At 41.2% G+C, this 7,100-nt stretch overlaps 1 non-coding gene across 1 annotated transcript; it reads right to left on the bottom strand.

The window, feature by feature from the left end:
- Window positions 1-785: 785 nt before the first annotated feature.
- On the bottom strand, window positions 786-892 carry LOC129690271 (U6 spliceosomal RNA). The gene has a single exon (XR_008722271.1). It is a non-coding gene; the product is annotated as a U6 spliceosomal RNA (small nuclear RNA).
- Between the last annotated feature and the right edge of the window lie 6,208 nt (window positions 893-7,100).

Genomic DNA, 7,100 nt, shown 5'->3' with positions numbered 1-7,100 from the left:
CTTTGGCATCTCGCTTTATCATATGCAAAGACTATCTGTATCTGTCTGTTTTGTACAGAAGCTAGAAACATAGCTTGGGGGTAGAACATTTCCTTCACATATATGAGGTAAAGAAAGAGGAGGAAGAGGAAGAGGAAGAAAAGAAACAGGAGAAGCAAAGCATTGCTTTTCTTTATACAGATGCTCTGCCTTAATTACAGGGGTTAACAGTCTTCCTGTCTCTGCCTTCCAGATAAGATAGAAATTACAGGTACAGCAACAGTGTTAATTATTTGGTGTTAGTTTTTATCCTGGTCCTTCTCCTGACATTTGCTGTATACATGCTTATACAGAGTTGGTTTTATGTACATGTTCATTTTCTGCAAAAAGCCTATGTTTTCATAAGGTTTTATGAGAGGTCAGGTCCTCAGAAAATGTCCTGGGCTTTGCATCCTGCCATACTTATCCCTAAGAGACCATATCCACAAAGCTGATTGTGTCCTCTCTGTACATCATTAGATGTTATGACTTCAGAATGCATCTTAAACCTTGTTTTCAAGAGCATGCTGTAAAGAAGCCCTAAGCTTAACAGGCATTTTATTCCTCCTGAAAAAAAAAGCATCATAAAATGTTCTGTCTGAAAAGATCATCTGAGATCATTGTACAATGCATTGAGTTACTTTCATTTTAGTCATTAACATTATTAGCACTGTTTATTGTTTTTCTTTTTTTTTTTCTGTGCTTATGAGCTTCTTTTTTATACTTGTTTTTTTTTAATTTTATTTTTTTTCTTATCAGTTACATTTAAAAATATGGAACGCTTCACGAATTTGCGTGTCATCCTTGCGCAGGGGCCATGCTAATCTTCTCTGTATCGTTCCAATTTTAGTATATGTGCTGCCGAAGCGAGCACTTATTGTTTTTCATTACTTTTCTAGAGACCCAAGTATGATGACCTTGATGTAAGGGACTGTGTACACACTGATAACTAAGAAAATAAAACCACACATTCAAAACAAGAAAAACCTCCAAATATTGATAAGAGTTAGGTTTAAATTTAGGGTCCAAAAATAATTCAGTTGAAATGTGAGGAAGACATTGAAACACCAATATTCTGCAAGCTTTTAGAGTATATGTATAATATTTATATGCATTTATATAAATATGATGAAAGGATGTACACATAAACACAACTTAAGAATTCTTGTGCATACACACAAAATGTGGAACTTAATTAAGCAGGTTTTTTTTTTCCTTTCTGTTTTCTTGCCAGGAAATTTTTGAACATGTTCCTCCCCTCTCCTCCCCTTCCCTCCCCTCCCATTCCCTCCCATTCCCTTCCTTCCTTCCTTGCTCAGTGTGAATTTACAAACATTGCTCTTGAATGGATGCAATTCTGTAAAAGCATTGCCAAAAGGACCCCTGCTGTCTCATGTCTAGACCTTGAATCCCAAATGAATTCTAGCTATTTTTTTTTTCTTGCACTGGACATTAAGTAAAGGAACTCATTTTTTTGGGGGGGAGAGGTAACTACCCAGACATGTTTAATTCCTCATGTATCCCCCCTTACATTCTTTAGCACTTAGGGAGCACATTGACAGAGGTTCCCCACCCATGCAAACCACAATCATACATGTGCTTCCTAAAATTTTCTAACAAAATTCTTCTAGTTGCCAGTCTGGGACCTTGCCTAAAAAATTATTGTCGTGGTTCTTAGGCGATAATCTCTTACGTGCCAATGCAGGAAAGAGCACCCAGGCTAATAAGTCATGCACCAAAGTGCTTAGGTAGGTATTCTTGGCAAAGTGCCAGTACACTGGCACAGACCCAGGAGCTCAGTGAAGCCAAGCCTTCTCCTTTTGGGTTCTGTCCACTTCCTTGTTGAAGCCACCTATGGTTCAAAACAAGGAGTTTGAGGGATTGGGGGTGTAGCACAGTTGTTAAGAGGTGGAGCAGAAGGATCAGGAATTCAAGGTCATCTTATAGCTGTTTAGTTTCAGGTTAGGCTGGGCTACAGGGAATCTTAACCAAATAATAATAATAGTAATACTCACAATATGTTTTGGCTAAAACCGTACTTGACGATCATTGTTCCAAGCCAGAGCTAACCTAAGGTCACCAACTTTCCTCAGAATTTAAGAAAGGAGGCAACGAGGTTCAGCCCAACAAGATTTTCTGCACACATACCCCTCTCCAACCAAGCCTTCCCAGCCAACCATGTGGAAATGTGTACTCCCACTGGAGACCAGAGGTGCCCCAGCTTGTAGTGCTGGGTGCATGGAGCAGGCAAAGTTACCATGGAGCACAACTGTTTGGTCACTGACCCACTGAGATCATCACAAGCAAACAAAACCACAATAGAACAACACAAGAAAAAATGTACTGGGTACAATGTGTGCAAAGAGAATGAAAGAAGAAGAAAATACCAAAACTCAGAACAGTGGCCTGTCTCTCTATAGGCCCTCCATCCTTTTCCATTAGTGGTGGCCTACCCCCAAATCAGGCTCCAACCAACTACACCAGATTTTGAAATGATGACCTGCATTTAGCCAGACAAGAGAATGGAGCAGCAACATAGCTGTTTATCTCTACCAGACCAGAGGCCAAAGCACCAGCCAAACTCTGCCAGACCAGAGACCACAGCAGCAGCAAATCTCTGCCAGATCAAAGGCCAGAGCAGCAGCCAAGCTCTGCCAGACCCAAAACCGGAGTAGTGGCTAAGTTCTGCTAGACCAGAGACCAGAGAACATTGACAGAGGTGCCAAACCTGAGGCTCCACATACTGTATCCATCCCTTGGGACCTCCTTGCCACTCTCACTGGAACATGTGGAGCCTGGCTCAAGCTTCCCTGAAATGGGAAAGAATCATGTCTAGAGGGATAGAAGTATTCTGTCCCATGTCCTTAGCCAGTCCCAGAGACAAAAAAAAATGGCAACAAGGGACAAAACAGTTAAACAAGACACAAACAGCTAGATCCCATTGCTTGTGCAGCAGAAAAATACACAGAGCCAGACAGCAGATCCCACCACTCCTGAAGTGGAAAAAATGAAAGTAGGATATCAGCAAATCTCTGCTGCAGAATATACCTGCAATGCCCTTATCTAAAGATCCAGAGATCACAGAAAACTGGGTACTCTACCACCTTTTACAGATAGGGGCACATCCATCCACTCTGAGGTCCAGAGATCACAGAAAACATGGTGCTCAACCCTTTACAGATTTGCCCCTTTGATGGGGGAGGGGGTTCTGGAAAGTCTTGCAGGCCCCCTCTGGCCCACAGTTGTCCAAAGCATCAGCTCTAACCTTTCTGACCACACAAATTACAAATTTTGCCCCAAGGCCCTAAAAAGGAAACTAGAGAAACACAGAGAAAGACCCAGAGAGGGTGCTCACTTACTGGCTGTTGTTCAGCCCCCTGTGCCAGGGGTGCTTGGGAGACTTGGGGATCCATTATGAGACCCCAAATGCTATGCCTAGATCTTAGGGTCCCCAAAGATCATAAGGAGCTGGACCACGTATGCAAGAGCAAAGAGTTTTATTTGGGCTAAAGCTGGGTCTCTCCAACATCACCAACACAGTGGATCAGAGAGGAGAGCCCTGAGCAGTTGCAGGGCAGGGTTTTGATTATGGTATTAGGAAGGACCAGGAAGTTCCAGTTTAACAGTTACAGGATTGGGTGGCATTGATCAAGGGCAAGCTTTTAGAAAATGATTGGCTAGCTAACATAACTAACACTGAGCGAGCTATCTCTGGGAATGTTAGGTATTTTCTGTGTCATTCAATGTTCTACTACAAGGTTGGTAGGCTGCTCAGCACAAATGCCCCACTTTGAGATGAGATATCTTCCCATTCTTGTGGTTATCCTCAGGCTGTTTCTTGGGTAAGGAATCTTACAACATGGCCCAATTCCTGGTGACCTCTTGGTAGAGTCACTAGTCTGGTAACCCTTCTGATAACCTTTTTTAGTCCTAGTTCCTGGTGATCTTTGGTGGTGTCAGCTAGGTTCTCTAAGTTCTAAAAGATCCATTTGGATTTTGTGGGGGTTATAAATGATATGTCCTGTGTCAGAGAGCACTCCAATATCAAGTTGTGATATAGAAGAGTAGAACTGATGATGTAAAGGATTTCCTATTGCTGAGAAACTAGTGGCACCAGTTAGAATTTAGCTGAGGGAAGACTGCCTGTAAAACAATCCACAGATAAGTAGCCTGCTCACCAGGCCTGTTAGAGAATAGGATCCTGAGATACACATGTTTGCTCACCAGGATTATCTAAAATGTGGCAGGGTGAGGTTTTTTTTAATCTGAAATTTTCCAACATGTATTTATTAATTCATGAATGCAAATGAAAACAGACCAGATTGGTGGGTATACAATTTGGGTCAGATAGCTTGATCCAGTGAATATTGAATTTCAAATTAAGGGATTGTCCTATGCCCATATGTACAATCCTCATTGACACAGTTCTGTCAGTTCAAATTTGAGACACAGGTTATGGGCTAAAGCTGTGTCTGTCAGGTTGCAGGTCTCAGCAGCTAATATTTTACACAGGTACAACATCAAACAATATCTTATTAATGGCTTTCCCTCTACAAGAGAATGGCCTGTGTTTTTCAAAGTCAGTATGTCTATGTGTTTTGTTTTTTTTTTTCAACTAAGAGGTTAAGAGAACTGGTTGCTCTTCCAGAGGTCCCCAATTCAATTCCCAGCAATCACATGGTGGCTCACAACCGTCTATAATGGTATCTGGTGCTCTCTTCTGGCGTGCAAGTGTACATGCATGCACAACACTGTATACATACTAAATAAATAAATCTTTAAAAAAGTCAGTAGTTGGTATTAATAATTGTTTTGTTGATGCATCATTATTCTAGTCTCTTATTAGTTAATATTCTCTGATAATCCCCAGTCACTAAGAATTCCATTCCTTTTTCTCTAGTGCTTTGATATTTGTTTTTGTTTAAAGGAATGTCTCCTGTAGATCAGCCTTTTATATGTCATGTAGTTTATACTTTATTTGAATACTGAATGCTACTTCTACTTCCCAGTGCCTAGAACATAGTCCTGCAACTCTTTTCAGGTGTGCCCTGCCTGGTGACTGTGAAGTAAAAAAGACCTGTGAATGAGTGTGCACTGACCTCCCTGTTTTTTTGTTTGTTTGTTTAGGATTTTTTGGAGGTGAGTGATTACAAATAAAGAGGGACCTGTGTAAGAATTGAGTTCACTGACCTACTTTGAAGCTGGTGTAGTCACAACACAGAAAGGGAGGGAGAGAAGGGAAGATGGCAATGAGTCAGGTAATCAATTTTAGACAGTCAATAAAAGTGAAAACTGTACATTTGGGGGCAGTCATACACAAAGGGAATCAAGAATATGGATTAGTTGGTGAACTTGTTTCTGGAAAGTAAATTTCTATAGTTGCATGAGTTCAAATAACACAGAAGTTCTGGACAAACTGCTGTGGTAGTGATTAACAGGCATGCTTTCTCTCCCCCACCCCCCATTTGAAAATGCACAACCTGAGAGAAAAGGCCTGAGAAATACTTGTTGTGCTTTAATACATACTTTAAGTACCTGAAGAATATTGGACCATAAAGCCATTTTCAACTTTTAAAAATAATTTTTGAGATTATAATGAAATAGTTTCAACCTTCTCATTCCTCTCTACTCTTATGTCTCAAATGCTGGGATGAATCATTAAGGTGGCTACTTAACAATCAAAGCAGATGTGGCTGTCAGGTTCTCCCAGCATCCCTCAGTCCTTACCTGTTACAAGGTATGGGTGTCATACCCAGGTCTCTAGCCCAGGAGCTGAGCTGACCTCCTCCCAGCTGTCCTTCCTTATGTATTCCAACCATTTTGGTTACCTGGTCTTTTCATTTATCATTTGCCTTCCCACTCTTTTGATCTGGTACTCCAATTTCCTCTTTCCTCTCTTCTCACATGGCTCAGGGTCATGTCAACTCTACACTTTTACAGATTTCCCTGTGTCTGACTATGTTCTCTCTTCTACCTATAATAAACTTTCTACTCCAACATACCTAGGAACAGCCACATTCTTTTTGTTTTTTTTTTCTCATTTTCATTGAGCTCCCATTAACTACTCCTTACTTTCAAATTCATGGCCATTTGTTTCTTTAATGGTTGTTACTCTTTGGCTTTGACTGAATTTTGGCTGAAGGACTTCCCAACTATGAGGTAGAGATGATTTTACTGGACACTGATCATGTAATGGAATGTGCAACATAAATGACCTGTATGAACAGGTACCCTGGGAGAATGGAAGATTGTATTTTAAAACATTTCCAAGATGAGGGCTATGCAGGATATTTGATCCCAGTGTGATCCCTTAGGTTGTGAACTGTAAAACCTGTGCTTTGTTTGGTGTGGTTGAGCCCTAACACAATCCTTATTTCCAAGAACTCACAATTTATTGTAAACAGGTGATTATGGTATGGTTCCCTCATCCCTAGAACATACCTTTAATTCAAAAGCTCTCTGTGCACAGGATTTAATAATGTTAACCCTAGTTCAAGAGGCAAAGTAAGAAACCAGCTAACAGGGATTAAAGAGTAAGTGGAACTTTCAGCTGAAATGTATTTAAGACAGAGTATAAAAGTGGAAGGAGTTTTAGCTTGGTAGCTTTTGGGCTTTTTGAGCTTTGAGCTAGAAAGCCTTTGGCCTTGTCTTCCTTTGGCCTATTCCCCCAGAGTTGTCCTCTGATCTGGTGAGCTTTTGGGGCTTTTTCCTCTTGGAGGTGAGGTGAGTAGCAGGTTCAGATGGGTGCTTTCTCTGCCTCTCTGCGCTAGCAGGTTCTAAAATCGAATAATTGGGATTTTCATTCTTTTATAACAACACTAGGGTTCTGTGTGCCCATAGGGGTTAGGGCAAAGCTAGAATGCCTCTGCTATCTGCATCATTTGATCTTTGATTGCTATTACTGTCCTGAGACTCAGCTCTATTGTTCAAGCTAATGAGGGACTTTGGGCAGACCTAGCAGTCAGGAGCACCAGCGGGAGGTAGATTATGGGTTTGTTATGGGATTTTCCTCTAATGCAGCTCTAAAGAGCTGTGAGTGAGACCAGAGGCCATGTCATGCTGAGTGTGGGGCCATTGTCCCC

This window comes from Psammomys obesus, unplaced genomic scaffold (genome assembly GCF_907164565.1).
Source record: "Psammomys obesus unplaced genomic scaffold, mPsaObe1.curated_primary_1811, whole genome shotgun sequence".
NCBI classification, from domain to species: Eukaryota; Metazoa; Chordata; class Mammalia; order Rodentia; family Muridae; genus Psammomys; species Psammomys obesus.
This window is presented reverse-complemented; position numbering and strand designations above follow the sequence as displayed.